The sequence below is a fragment of the Lagenorhynchus albirostris genome, chromosome 1 (assembly GCF_949774975.1).
Source record: "Lagenorhynchus albirostris chromosome 1, mLagAlb1.1, whole genome shotgun sequence".
NCBI classification, from domain to species: domain Eukaryota; kingdom Metazoa; phylum Chordata; class Mammalia; order Artiodactyla; family Delphinidae; genus Lagenorhynchus; species Lagenorhynchus albirostris.
The window spans coordinates 31,365,999-31,379,923 of record NC_083095.1 but is presented as its reverse complement, the minus strand read 5'-3'; positions in this window follow the sequence as shown (position 1 = coordinate 31,379,923).

The following is a 13,925-nucleotide window of genomic DNA, read 5'->3' as shown; positions in this document are numbered from 1 at the left end:
TTATGATCAATATTAAATATGTTTTGGGAAGATGTGGAAGAAACTGTGATGCCTAAAGGAGCTCAGGAAAAAACGTATGAGGAGATGTAAAAAATAACCAAGGTGGAATATTCCAATGCTGCTCGTCTGAAGTGATGGTGCTGTATTAGTAGTCTTTTCACTGAGAGCGGGTTGAAGCAAAGAATTTATCTAACGTAGAAAATAGGACACTAAGCAGAGAATAGGTTCAAAAGAAAAACAAAGGCAGTGAATATGATTCCTTCCACCCCTTAAATGAGTTGGTTTTTACGTAACTCATAAGTTCCCGTCAAAGTGGAATTTTAAATTTTCCAATGCTACTAATAAAGTGAGCATCATAATGCAGAACTCTTGAAACAAGTTGACCGACTCTCTCTTTTTTTTTGCAGATAATACCCAGGTACATTTGTGGAGTGGGGAAGAGATTTCCAAGCAACCCTGCAAGACAGACCTGGTGTGGACTAAAAGACAACCCAAGAGAAAAGGACAGGAATGTTTATATCATGCCCTGGGCTGGGAGTGTCTCCATCACTGGCTACAGCTAAATGTGTTCTTTCAGGCAATGGGCCAAGCCTGTGTGCCTGCCTGGCTCTTGTGAAGAATCACAACAGGGTCTCAGGGCTTGTAATACCTTCTTCAAAGAGTTACTATGAGGCAGTACAATGAGACAATATACATAAAGAACCTAGTACCCAGAACATAGCAGGCACCCCACACATGCTCTGTATTATTTTTTTGTAGGGATTTAGAGCATGTATGCAATTTAGATAGAAGGCTTTTTTTTTTAATTTGGAAAATCATTATGGTTAACATTCTCCTATTGGTTATGCCAGCTATTGTGGTGCCCCCAAAGGGTTATTTTCCACCTCCTTTACCCCTGTCTTCCTGATAAACAGTGAAGAGCATCTGACAACACTGAGGACCAAATAGTACAATGGAGTTACGTACACAAGTATTTAAGTTGCTTGTAGTCAGCTACACATTCAACAAAAGAAAATAGTGCAGATGAATATATACCTATATATGCAATTTTTACCCCCAACAATATGGCCCTTCAGTTCAAGCCAACTGCTTCATCTGGTGCTCAACCAAAGAAAGAGCCATGGCCATCTGTTCCAACTCTGGGGGAAAACTGGTTGTGTTGAACTTACTGTGAGATGGCACAGAATACATAAAACCAAGTAATCTGTACTACGTGGGTGATTTAAGAGATTTTTAATGGTAATTTTTTATTGATATGATTTTTGCCCTATGTGCTGACTTTTGGAACCCAAACTCCAAGCTTGGTACAACACCACTGCCACACACTGTAGTGTGTCATTTCAAGTTGTCAGATGCTAAGCGTGTATGAAAAGTGACTGCCCCCCCATCCTCACAATACCCAGTATTACTCTGATGTTAATTTGGAGACTGCTTAGGCAGCCTCACAGCTGTGAAGACATCTGCATTATCATGTTCCTGCCAGTAAATTCCTTCTCTCAACACTGGCATTATTGATATTTTAAATTATTTATTTAAAAAATACTTACTGAATGTCTACTACCTGCTAGGCCCTCACTTCAGCTCTAGGAATACAGGAGTGAATAAAACAGGCTTGCTGTGGCCTTGGGGAGTTCACATTCTAGGAGGGGAACCAGATACATTGATCAAATAATCACACAAATTCATTCAGTCAGTCATTCATTCACCAAACATGAAACTGAAGGGATAGATGGTAATTCTCCAGTGGTCTCTGGGAAGAGCTGGGGCATTGAAGGCAAAGCACACAGGGGTAATCCTTGCTGTGGGTTGTCAACTGCTGTGGAACCTATCACTCCAAACCTATTGGTCTTTTATGAAGTCTACGATGATGTCAGTCTGTGTTCTCTTCATCCTCAAACATTAGGCTAACCCACCACCGTGATAGAATGTGCTCTCAATTGTAGTTGTTGTTTCCTACTAAGATGATAAATTTGCACTGCTCTCATCAGACTCCTCCAACTAATCATCTTTTGAACAATGGATGCATTTAGAGATGGCTGGCCAGGGTCAGGAGAGCAGTCTATAGCCGTAAAAGAGATAAAGCAGGGTCACCACATTCTAGAATTAGTAAAGCCCTCCTCTTGGTCTTATCAGAAAGTGCTCTCACTAACTGAATAAACTAAGCCTAGATGAAGCTGATATTGTCATCTGGGAGATTCTTACTTGAACTAGGACTTTCTCCTGTTTGCATGTATAGTACATATGTGTTCCTCTCAACTGGTTTTGTACATTTTTATCTCTGCCTTAATTATATTCACATAGCACTCTTTAAATACTCTAATTATAATAAGGAAAAGAAAAAGAAATAAGGAAAAGAGAAGGAAATAAAATGGCTCCATTCCATTCCTCACTAGAAAGTTGATTCTGTAAGTTTAATCCTGACTCTATTTCCTAACCGTCTATCACTCTGGGATTTAACAGGGACGAATAGGCACAAAATGTGACCCAATTGAAAGAGAATTAATGAAAAAGAAAATTAAAATAGTTAACTCTTATTAATCATTTTGAATGTGCCTCATCCTAGGAGGTAGGTATAATTATTAGGTATGATTTACCCACAAAAAATAGAAGATTAGAGTAATGAAATAATTGGCTAGAAAGTCACAGCTGGGCCTCAAAGCCAGCATTCCCACCCAGGAAGTCTGACTTCAGATTCCACACTCTTAATCTCAGCTATGTTGCCTTCCTGAAATGAGCAAAGAGTAAGAGAGGAGAAAAATAGTGACAAGAAAAGGGAGAGTTGAATAACAGAAGACAAGGACAGGAGGAAGGGACTCAAGTAGTTTCCACATTCTGGAAAATAATTGAGTAGAATTAATGCTGACCTTGAAACAGAACTATTTCCCTCAACACTCATTCTATATTAAAAAAAAAAGTCACTGCCATTGTCTCCTTTTCCTTTCCTAATCTTTGCACAGAGCTTAGAATGATGCTATCTAAAAAGCATGTCAATAAACCCTACTGACTAACCAATGGTTTTACACAAGAAACACTGAAGGACACTTAGGCAAGCAGATACATTGTAAAATCTATAACAATGAGATCTTTTGGATGATGTGTTTTCCATTGTTTATTACTTCTCTAAAATGAGACGGTCACAAGAGCCAGCCCTCAATGGGAGTGGCACCCAGGCAACGGTCTGCTGTACTCGATCTTGTAGTGACTCTCCATCACAAGTTCCACTGCAGCTCCTGGGTGGGCCTTGAGTGGTCTGAGCCCAACCCCCAACCCCATCCCCACTGCCAGTAATAAACGGGTCTGGAGTAGGCAGGCCTAGGCCTGTTTGCACCAAGGAGTCACTAAGAGGGGTTTTCTAGGCACTTTTGGAAAATATGTTCCCTCACCCTTAAGAAAGAGCCATAGGCTCCTGGTTGAATCCTTAGACTTCATGACCCTCTTCCAACATGGCCCAAGACAGCCCTCCAAACAATGAAGTGTAGACGCAGCCACACCAAATTCACCAAAACTCCTACCCAAGTTATGCTACCAAACAGAGATGTGCTTTAGATATCAACACTGAAGGGTCTAGAATCCAGATTTGGTTTCAGAATTGAAGAACTAGGCACTGATTCCAGAAAAGATCAGAACCTGAGGAGGACTTAGAATCAAGCCAAGACCAAGATCACCCTGAAGAGAAGATTCAAAGCAGAGAAGATAGACAATGTCCTACCATCTACGCTTCCTCCCAATTACACACCCTCAGCAAGGGATTTATAGACAAACCTTAACCTGGGATTGATTCCAGAGAGCAACTTGTTAAAGAAATTGAGGTTCCAGAGCTGAACACAAATTTGGTTTCAAAATTAAAGATCTAGATTCCACGTCCAGAGAAAAGGAGAACCTGATGAGGCCTTAGAACAAAGGCAAAACCAGAGACAAGATCTCAGAGATGAGAGAGTTCGTGGTATAGAAACTGCAGAAAACGGCACCAATCTCACTAGCAACTGTCTTATTTCTCTGGAGCCAGAACAGAGTGAACAGAGAGACGAATTCAGCGTATCTGACATCATCAGATTGGGCTCCGAATCACTCTCTCTCTTGCTGGAAATGTACCCTTCTAAACATACCTTCAGCTCCTCTAGAAGCTGAGCCTTCTGGAGATGGTAAATAGGAACTTAGGAGCCAGAGACATATAAGGCACCACAGAGCCCTACTGACTGAGCCTGGATCCAGAGTTCGGCAGATCTCGAGGACAATGAAAATGAATGTATTAATATATATATTTTAAAAAGAACAAAAAGAAAATGAAAGAGGCGTAGGAAGTTAGCAGAATGTTTGAACAAGGAGGCAATTAGCCCATAACTACTAGAAGCTTTCTAAGAACTGGGAAACTTACTTTAGGATAAAGTCAGCTCTGGGGATAGGAGAGCAAAGGAATGGGAAGAGCCACCGGACCCACCAATCCTTAACCCTACCCCTACTTCTGATTTCCTATACTTGTGCCAGTAAGTTTCTTTACCATGGGAGCTAATTCGAAGTTGAGTTGGCTTTTCTGTTACTTGTAGTTTAAATTATCCTACTGATATAGCCTGTAAACATTAAAAAAAAATGGTGACCATGCATAGCCTCATGGCCTGATTTCACTCCCAGCATGGTCCATTTGTTCAAGCTATTCTTCCTTTTCCATAATTATGAGAGCCTGCTCACCTGACAGGTGCAGCCTTTCTCTTGACAAGGAGGCCTGGCTGGAAAATTTCAGCTGGAGTCCCAGTGCCTGGAATGTCCCGCCAATCCTCCCACGCATCCATCCATCTACCATCTAGCTGATGGATCAACGATTTACTGCAAGCATTTATCAAAGCATTTTGCTAGGTATTGTTAGGCTACCAAAAGAAAAAAATCCAGTGCTCTCTGCTCTCAAAGACCTTACCGTCTGAAAGGGGCAGGAAATTATATATATAATTATCTATGGCAAAATGTATAAAACTGTGAAGTGTCACTAAAGTGCAGATAAAGTGCCACAGCCGATTAACAAAAGGAAAAGATTGTTTTCCGCTGGGGGGATTAGGGCCATTTTTGTGGAGAAGATGGATTTTAAAAATTTTTGTAATTGAGATATAGTTGAATTACAATGTTGTGTTAATTTCTGCTGTACAGCAAAATGATTCAGTTATACATATATATTCTTTTTCATATGCTATTCCAGTATGGTTTATTACAGGATATTGAATATAGTTCCCTGTGCTATACAGGAGGACCTTGCTAAAGACGGATTTTGAGTTAGATCTTGGATGATACAGAAACAGTGCAAAGAAAAGAAGCATTCCTGGCAGAGTGGGAGCAGGAGGTAAAGGCCCAGAAGAAAATCATGGAGAGAGGATAGGGAACAGCTGGCTGAAAAATAGAGCTGGAGCTTGAAAGGGTCATTGAGGCCAAATGGTGAAGGGCTGTGACCCCAAGTCCAGGTGTTATTCCGTGAGCAGGAGGGTGGAAACTGAATCAGGTATTAGCTGGGCAATAGAGTGTGGTTTGGAAAGAAAGAAATTGAGTATTCAAGACGGGGCATAGCAGGAGCAGAGAGCAGAACCTAGGCGGAGTGGTTTCTCTGTGTAAAGGTAAACTGGAGCACATTAAAATGTTCAGAGTTTATTGGAGCATACAATGATTCGAATCAGGCAACACAAAACCAAAGGTGGTTAGGGACACTCAGCCGACAGAAGGTGGGGAGAGGTTTTTATAGAGAGGACTTGGAAGCAAAGCAAGGAGATTATTCGCTTGGCTATAGCTTAAGTAGGTACCTTCTTTGGGAAAGCCTAGGTGTCTGTGACTGTTCTTAAATTTCATTTTGCAGGATATGAGTGCATTGACTCTGGCTTAAGTTTTAGTTTTCTTGCATGGGCTGCCAAGACACTAGAGCCGCCTCAGTCTAATGCCCTCTTTGTTTAATTACTTTAACACCGGAAACATCCAGGAAATTCTCTTCTGGAGTCATGCGCCAAGCTAGTAGATATAAGAGACCCTACTTGTGAGGTGGGGTCTAGATGGAGGGATAGTTATCCAGAGTCTAGGGGTGTCACGCCAGCCCCTCATTGGTCAGGCCCAGCCAGCACACTTCGGAGCAGCGAGGTGACGAGACCCTGGATCGGAACCATGTGGACCAACAGGAAATAGGTGAGGGCTGCATGTGTCCAAGGGCCAGACAGGTGAGTATTTGAGTAGAGAAGACAAGATCCAGAAGTGGTACACACCTGGGAAGGACAGAAGAAAGGCAATTCAGAAGCGAACTGGTTGGGAGTATGAGATTAAAAAACGCACACTACCATGTATAAAATAGATAAACAACAAGGATTTACTGTATAGCACAGGGAACTATAGTCAATATCTTCTAATAAACTATAATGGAAAAAAAATCGAAAAAAGAATATAGATATGTACATATATATAGGTATAACTGAATCACTTTGCTGTACAACTGAAACTAAAACAATATTGTAAATCAACTATACTTCAGCAAAAATAGGAAAAGAAGAAGAAGAAGAAGCAGCTGACCAGGCAATAGCATCAAAGGCCCAAATACTGGGTTCGGGCAGAGGGTCAAGAGCCTAGACAAGGAATCAGGACAAGAGCTGTGTTGTAGAGACAAGGTGATGAGAGCAGAGGTTTCAGAGTCGAGCAGACCCAGGTTTGAATCCAATGGCGACTATTTACCTGCTGTGTAAACTTGGGCAAGCCACTTAACCTCTCTGAGCCTCCATTTCCTTGACTAAAAAGGAACATAATAATGTCTACCTCACAGAGTTGTTATAACGAGTATAAATAATTCATGAAAAGTGCCTGGCACTTGGAGCTGTCAACAAATGAGAGCTATTATTATTATCAATATCATTCTCATTATTTATATTGAACCATAGACATTTCTTCGGCTCAGAATGAGAAGATAAAGCAAATGAGAGGCGAGTTTGCCAAGAGCAGAGAAGCCAGGAGGGGGAGCCGGGCCTCTCCGGAACTGATCCCAGATGACTTCTGTGACTTAGTTATTGGCCATTTGTAATTGTCGGTGTGTTCTTGTCATTTGTTCTTATACTCTGTGCTGCTATCACCACTGTCATCATTCCGTCCAGCAAAAATGAAAAGAACCTTTGATTTTTGTTAAAACAGCCACACGGCTTGTGCTCTGTGGCCGGCATATCTATTCATCTTTTCTGTGGGGTGAGCTGTCACTGATATCCAAGGATACCACCTGCTGGGGGGTTCTGACAACCGTCTCTATGGTTTCTGGCCAGATCTCATTAGCTAAGTGAGGTGGAGCCCCGCGAGGTTAATAGGTTAATGCTGGCAGGGGAGGTTAGAAGGAAAAGGGGGACGGGAGACACAGGTGGTTACAAGAGATGGTTTTCGAGATGGAAGGACATGGCTGACCCAGCCTGGTGTCAGGGGATGCTGATTGCGGTAGAAATCCAAGGTCATAACCTTTTGCAGCCTCTGAGGGGTCCGTGATGGCATATTTCATCAGAGGAGGACGTTCACTGCAGTGATCCTGCATTGTTTCCAGCTAATGTCGTTTTCATCCTTTACACTGAACTCACTCAACTCTTAGTGTCCAATCCAATAACAACCAACATTTATTATACCCTTACTGCATGCCAGACACTGGGCTAACGCATTTTACGTACTGTCGCATTTAAGCCTCATCACAGCTCTATGAAGCTGGTACTATTGTTTGCTCCATTTTATAGATTAATAGAGGCTCAGAGAGGTTAATCAACTTGTCCAAGGCCACACAGCTAGTAAAACTCTGAGCCAAGTTGGGAATTCAGGTTTTGCTGATTCTGCTTCTCCAGCTCTGAATTAGAATGTTAACCAGTGTCCCTCACACTTTAATATGCATATGAGTCACGGGGGATTTGTAAAAAAATGAAGATTTTGACTCAGTAGATCTGGCTGGGGTCTGAGAGGCTGCATTTCTAACTAGCTCCCGGGCTATGTGTATGCAGTTGGTCCATGGATCGTACTTGGAGCAACAAGGGGCTTGCCTGATAGATCTGATTCACAATGGTTGGTAGGTTTCTGTCCTGAGGAGTTTGGATTTTGGTCTTGGATAAGAAGCTTTCAAACCATTTATGGAGTGTGTATTCATTTTTCACACCAAGTAACACGTTATCACAAATTTAGCACCTTAAACAACACCCATGTATTATCTCACCGTTTTTGTGTGTCAGGCATCTGGGAAGAGCATGACTTGGCTCAGAGTCTCACAAGGCTGAATCAAGGTGTCATCCGGGCTGTGTTCTCATCTGGGGCTCAGGTTTGTCCAAGTTCATTCTGGTGGTCACAGAATTCAGTGCCTTGAAGCTGGAGGACCGAGGTCCCTGTTCCCTGGTCGGCTGTCACCAGAGGCCCGCTCTCAGCCATCCTGGAAATGCTGTATTTCTTGTCACCTGGCTCTTCCATCTTCAAAGCCAGCAATGGAGAATCTCCTTTCTGTCAAATCTTTCCCATACTTCAAATCTCTTTGGCTTTTTCTGCCTCTGACCTCTAGTTGCAGATTTAAAGGGCCATGCAATTAGGTCAAGACCACCCAGACAATCTCCCTATCTTAAGGTGAAACTGATTTGGGACCTTAATTACACCTGTAAAATTCCTGCACAGCAGCACCCAGGTTAGTGTTTGAACAACTCGGAGAAGGCTTGAGGATACCAGGGGCCAGGAATCTTGGAGGACATCTTAAGAATTCTGCCTATAACCAAAGGTTTTGGTTTTTCTGGTTGAGCTGTGTGTTGATTGAGGGATGATTTTAGAGCCGTGGAAATTGAGACTATATAAACTGCCTCATTTCCGCTTCCATTTCTTCTCATTTCTTCTCTTTACTATTAAAATTTACCAACAATGGTTTCTGTCTTGGTGGAGATTCCAGCAAATTGAGCTAAGCTCTTTTTCTTGTTTGTTGTATAAACTGAAAGTGTGAAATAGCAACTGATACACAGATCATTTGGAGTTTTTCACTGACATATAACCAATGTCCAGGAATAAGTCCCCAGACAGAGTGATATTTACCCAAAGGCAAGCAGCTTCTACTCAAAAAACCCTGAGTGCTCCGTAGATGACATGAGCTGATTAAACATTAGTGCCTGCAGGGAGATCAGCTTGGTGCTTTGTGACCACCTAGAGGGGTGGGATAGAGGGGGTGGGAGGGAGACGCAAGAGGGAGGGCATATGGGGATATATGTATACGTACAGCTGATTCACTTTGTTATACAGCAGAAACTAACACAACAATGTAAAGCAATTATACTCCAATAAAGATGTTAAAAAAATAAAATAAATAAACATTAGTGTCTGCATTTTAGAGAAGGAGGGTTTACAATACCCTGACGTCAAAGATCTGACTGAAGTCCCAGGACTCAAGCCCATCTTTTCTGAGTTCTATCTTGTTTTCCTCCCAATGGCACTGTCCTACAGTTACATGGCTCATAAAGTGTTAACGCAGGATTGTTTTCCTTACTTGGATCTCAAAGAAGACAAGTCAAAGTGAGAAGTGGGAAGTAAGCTGCTGGAAACCTGCAGGGGGAGGAAATTCCTAGGGGTTTTCTGTGGTCTGGAGAGTTCCCTCTCCAAGCAAAGCAGAGAGGGGAGGAACATGAACACTCTGTAGATCCTAGGTTTGGAAAGTGTAGCCAAAGACTGCCCCCGGTCAAGAGGTGGGGCTAAGCAGGACATAATCCTGGTGATGCTCTTTCCAACACAATTCTCCTTAGTACCTTCAAAGCTATAGCAAGAGCACCACGTGGGAAATACTGCAATTTTCTTAGCCCGCTCACAGCATAGAGCGCAGCGAGGGAATGGCTGCGGGAAAATCCCAGTGTCCATGGCAACCTCGGGTGAGGAGGGGAAATTGGTAGTAGTGTTTCTTCCTCCAGAGCTTGAAAGCCATGGCTGAGGTAACTGCCCTTAACTATATTTTTGCCAACACATAACAAGCTCTGCTTTGCATTTTTGGTCGCATGGCATCATTTTTGAAATACAAATCATAAAAGCAGTAAATTTCTGCTGTGCCTGCTGAGACTTGCTTTATCACTCTCTTATTTTAGCATCAAGAAAATGACGCTGTCATTCCAGCTGGGAGGTATTTTGATTGTTCCAGACAGAAAGCTGGCTGATCACATTAAGAGTGAGAGAGAGAGACAGAGGGAGAGAGAGAAAGGGAGGGAGAGAGAGGGAGTGTACTTTCACGGTGTGTATGTGTCTCCTTTCTGGGGCTGAGAAGGAAATGATCTCATCTCAGCAACGGATAAACACATTTTGATGGTAACTGATTCCCAAGTTGAGACCTTCTATGAAGTCTTCTAACACTGTGGCAGTTTGCTAACAGACAAGGAGAATTCCTCACTAAGGTTATCATTAGCAGAGTTCTCTGCCACTGGCTTCTAAATGGAGGCATAAATGTAGGCTAGCAAAATAGAGACTACAAATAAAATAAGAGAGTTGGAATGAGTGATCTCTAAAGGCCCCTTTGATTTAAAGAAAATTCCAAGGTGGACATTGGCAGACTTAGAAATGATGATAATTGCCTGAAAAGGGAGAGTATAATTTTAGGAAGGTAACAGAAATCTTCTCGACTGATAAACGAATTTGTGTGTGTGTGTGTGTGTGTGTGTGTGTGCATGCTTGTCTCCAACTTAGAGGTGATTTTTTTTTTTTAATTTCAGAATGATGGCTTAGTTGATGGCAGAGTGGAAAGGACACACAGGTCAGCCAGAAGCCCTGGAGCACGGCAGACATTCCCAGAAGGTCTTGGCAGAAAGAGTCAGACTGAGGAGCTGGCTGGCTGGCAGTGCCAGGAAGGGGAAGAGATGAACTATATGTGACTGGAGCATAACCCACATGGTAGAGAGGTCTGGGCAGCCTGAAGTCCAAACTAGTTGCTGTGGATAATGGGTTGCGGAACTGATTCTTGCAGAGTGTGGTTCAGAGGCAGGATTTGGGAGGACTGACAAGAACAAGAGCCCAGCACCCAATCCAGAACAAATGGGATAGAATAAGGATCCCAGAAAAGGGACCCAGATTCAGGTTGCTAGGGACCTGATCCCCAGGCATGAGACTAGGATGTGGGAAAAGGTTTGTGTAGACCCCACAGCAAGGCTGATTTGATGCTCTTCTCTAGAGAAACCAGCTTAGGTCTCCTTAAATTCTCCCAGACCGTAGAGATCTCGAGGGCCTCATCTGGACTAACTGGCAAATCACAGAATTAGGCATGCAATTTCAAGAAGTTTAAAATGTGGTTCCTGCCATCAGGGGTTTATAATTTATTTGGGAAGAAAAGGTCAGCACACATGAAACAGAGAAAAATATGTCTGGATGTCCCTTAACTGCGTTATGTACAAGTTGCAGGTGTTACAAAAAAAGAAACAATTAGTATGTGCCAGGGAGTGACGTCAAGGAAAGTTTCATAGAATTGGTGGGCCATTGGGGATGGTTTGAAGTTTTAAGCAAAGAGGAGCAGATTCTGGGCATTGGGAGTAGGAGATGTTCACGGGGGTGGAGAGAGGAGGGTAAAAAATATCCGGAGATATCGTCCTCATCCTGTTCTTACCCAGGTAAGAATAGTTAAGACTCTTTCCTGCAAGGGCAGCCACTGGTGGAACAGCTGATGGATGAGTACTTGGAAAGCAGAAGGTAAAGAAAGGAAGTGGAGTTTGCTTGATAAGAGAGGAACATGTTGAGGATGACAGTGCAGGTAGCTCCCAGGTTCTGTAGTTGTGGCCAAGAATCTGTTTCAGTCTCTTAGCCAATCCAGCCTTGACTTGCAACAGTGCCCATCACAAGCCTGCAGGGCATTTTCCTACATGCTTCCTGCCTGGGCTCCCCAACCTTACTTATCACTCTGATTCCTGGTTCCTTTCCATTTGTTTAATGACTATGATTGAATCAAATTTTCCTGTTGATTAAAACTCTTGGGATCTTAGAGCCTGAGTCAACGTTTTCTCCCCGCTAGATGACATAATGAGACACACTGTGTTCCAAAAACTCTGGATCCCATTGCTGACAGAATAGGTCACCTGTTTAGCATCAGCGGAATGAGTCACCTGCAAGATGAAAGCTCTGTATTGAGAAGAATGAATCAACTCAGCATATTTGTCTATCTCTGTGACTTTTACTGTAAAAAAAAAATGAGTTTCGAGGGCTTCCCTGGTGGCGCAGTGGTTGAGAGTCCATCTGCCGATGATGCAGGGGACAGTGGTTTGTGCTCCGGGTCCGGGAAGATCCCACGTGCCGCGGAGCGGCTGGGCCCGTGAGCCATGGCCGCTGAGCCTGCACGTCCCGAGCCTGCGCTCCACAACGGGAGAGGCCACAGCAGTGAGAGGCCCGCGTACCACAAAAAAAATGAGTTTCAACATATTTGTTTAGCACTGACAGTTGCCTTTCCCAGTCTGCTGCTGCTTAAGAAATTCCTAATTGTTAATGTCAGATCCCAGGACACTGACCTAGCCTATAACGCTGAGAAAGGAACTGGTGGTAGAGAATCTCAGCTCTCAGCTGCTCTTTGAATCCTCAGGAGCAATGAGAAATAGGAGCTGGGATAATTCCTTTCCATTAGCAGCTGCTTACGCAGACCTGACACTTGGGTTGGATTAGTATTTCAACTCACCCCAATGTAGCAACTTTTTCACCTTCAGAAGGTAACATATGTACCACGCCACTGAGAAGGCTTTTTCTGTGGGCTTGTGGCAGGAAAGAGCCAGGCATCCTACAGGGCTGGACTGGGCGACCTGTGCAAGGTGCCGGTGGTTCTGGGAGGTAATGACAGTGATTGACACGTGTTCAGCAATTTACAGCAGATTGTTTCAAACCTCCTTTAATCCTCTCAACAAGCCTGAGAAAAAGAGGTTCTTTTATTATGCATTCTACAGATGTGCAAAGGGACTCCCTTTCTTAAGCAAAAGTCAGTAAATTGCAATCCAGAAATGAACCCAGACTGTCTGAATCTCAATCCCACATCCTTCCCCGTGAACCAGAGGTTCTAGTCCACTGTGTGGCAATCAGCTGTGAGATGTCACACAATAATTTGTCATTAACAAGACGATTAGATTTGATGGTGATTGACTGATTGATTTAAATTGAGGTAAAATTGGTATGTGACATTATACTAGTTTCAGGTGTAATGGTGATATATTTTAGAATCATAAATCAGAGTAGGTGATGTCTCTCTCACTTTCTTGTATTCAAATGTGCTTTTGGAGCAAGGAGAATGGGTCAAATTGCAGCACGCTCCCTGGGGAACCACACACGTCAGTTTTATCTGTGCAATAGCACTGAAGGACCATGGCTGGTAGAGACAATAATAGTTGTCATGATTATAAGTTATTGCCATGCTTCACTTCCCTGCAAAACACTGGTTTTCACCAAAGTTTGAATCTGGGTTCTCCCACAAGAGTGTGCTGCTTGTGTGAATGTCATCCATCTTGAACATCTCAGAAGACACAGGTGGGGAATCCTTGGAGCTCATCATGCAGCCTTCCCAACAGACCTGACTGGCAGCACACAGTTCGGTTCCTGGGAGCTACTACTCTGTATCAATGCTGGGTACCCATCCCAGACACATATTAAGGTAAATGGACTTTTGCTTAGAGGGAAAACTTGTATAACCAACTCTTAATTTCTATTTGTACATAACGTTAAAACTACAGTGTTCTATTAATGGCAATATTATCACTTTGTAATGTAGGCCATAGAAAACTGTAAATGCTATTATTACACAAATACAATATAAATATTCTTGAAGACCTGGGAACTTGCTGCAGCATCACCCTTGGCCACTCTGCAGATGTTCAGAAGCTGTACCACTTAGTGTGACTTAGTAGAAACACTCAAAATATGTTTGGGAGCCATTTTTGCACAAAATGCTGTGATTTCTGCCGCCCTCGCCCCGCCCGGAACACTTGGCAAGC